General features: G+C 38.2%; 1 protein-coding gene across 1 annotated transcript in view; it reads left to right on the top strand.

Annotated features, from left to right (window-relative positions):
- LOC119588133 overlaps nucleotides 1–293 on the top strand; it is a 5,540-nt gene that overhangs the window by 4,529 nt on the left and 718 nt on the right. The window lies entirely within an intron of this gene.

The following is a 293-nucleotide window of genomic DNA, read 5'->3' as shown; positions in this document are numbered from 1 at the left end:
CAGGCTTTAACAAAAGGTTCCAAGGGCTTGTTTTAACGATTTATAAGCCTCAGACTGCACTCCGATTACATATACTTGACCTACCGACACATATTCATAACTTCCTGTTCTTTTTTATTTTATATTTTCCTCCTACTTTACCACAATATTTTCTCGACCGGATAGTGGTAGTGATTTATGTTGCTTAGCAGTTGATTTGCAATCCGTCGGGCACTTACGCAATGATTATTTCAAGACTAACACCACTGCTTAATCGCTTTGTTTGACTTATCACGCATACTGTCAGTGCTTAG

Source organism: Penaeus monodon, chromosome 23 (genome assembly GCF_015228065.2).
Source record: "Penaeus monodon isolate SGIC_2016 chromosome 23, NSTDA_Pmon_1, whole genome shotgun sequence".
Taxonomy (NCBI): domain Eukaryota; kingdom Metazoa; phylum Arthropoda; class Malacostraca; order Decapoda; family Penaeidae; genus Penaeus; species Penaeus monodon.
This window is presented reverse-complemented; position numbering and strand designations above follow the sequence as displayed.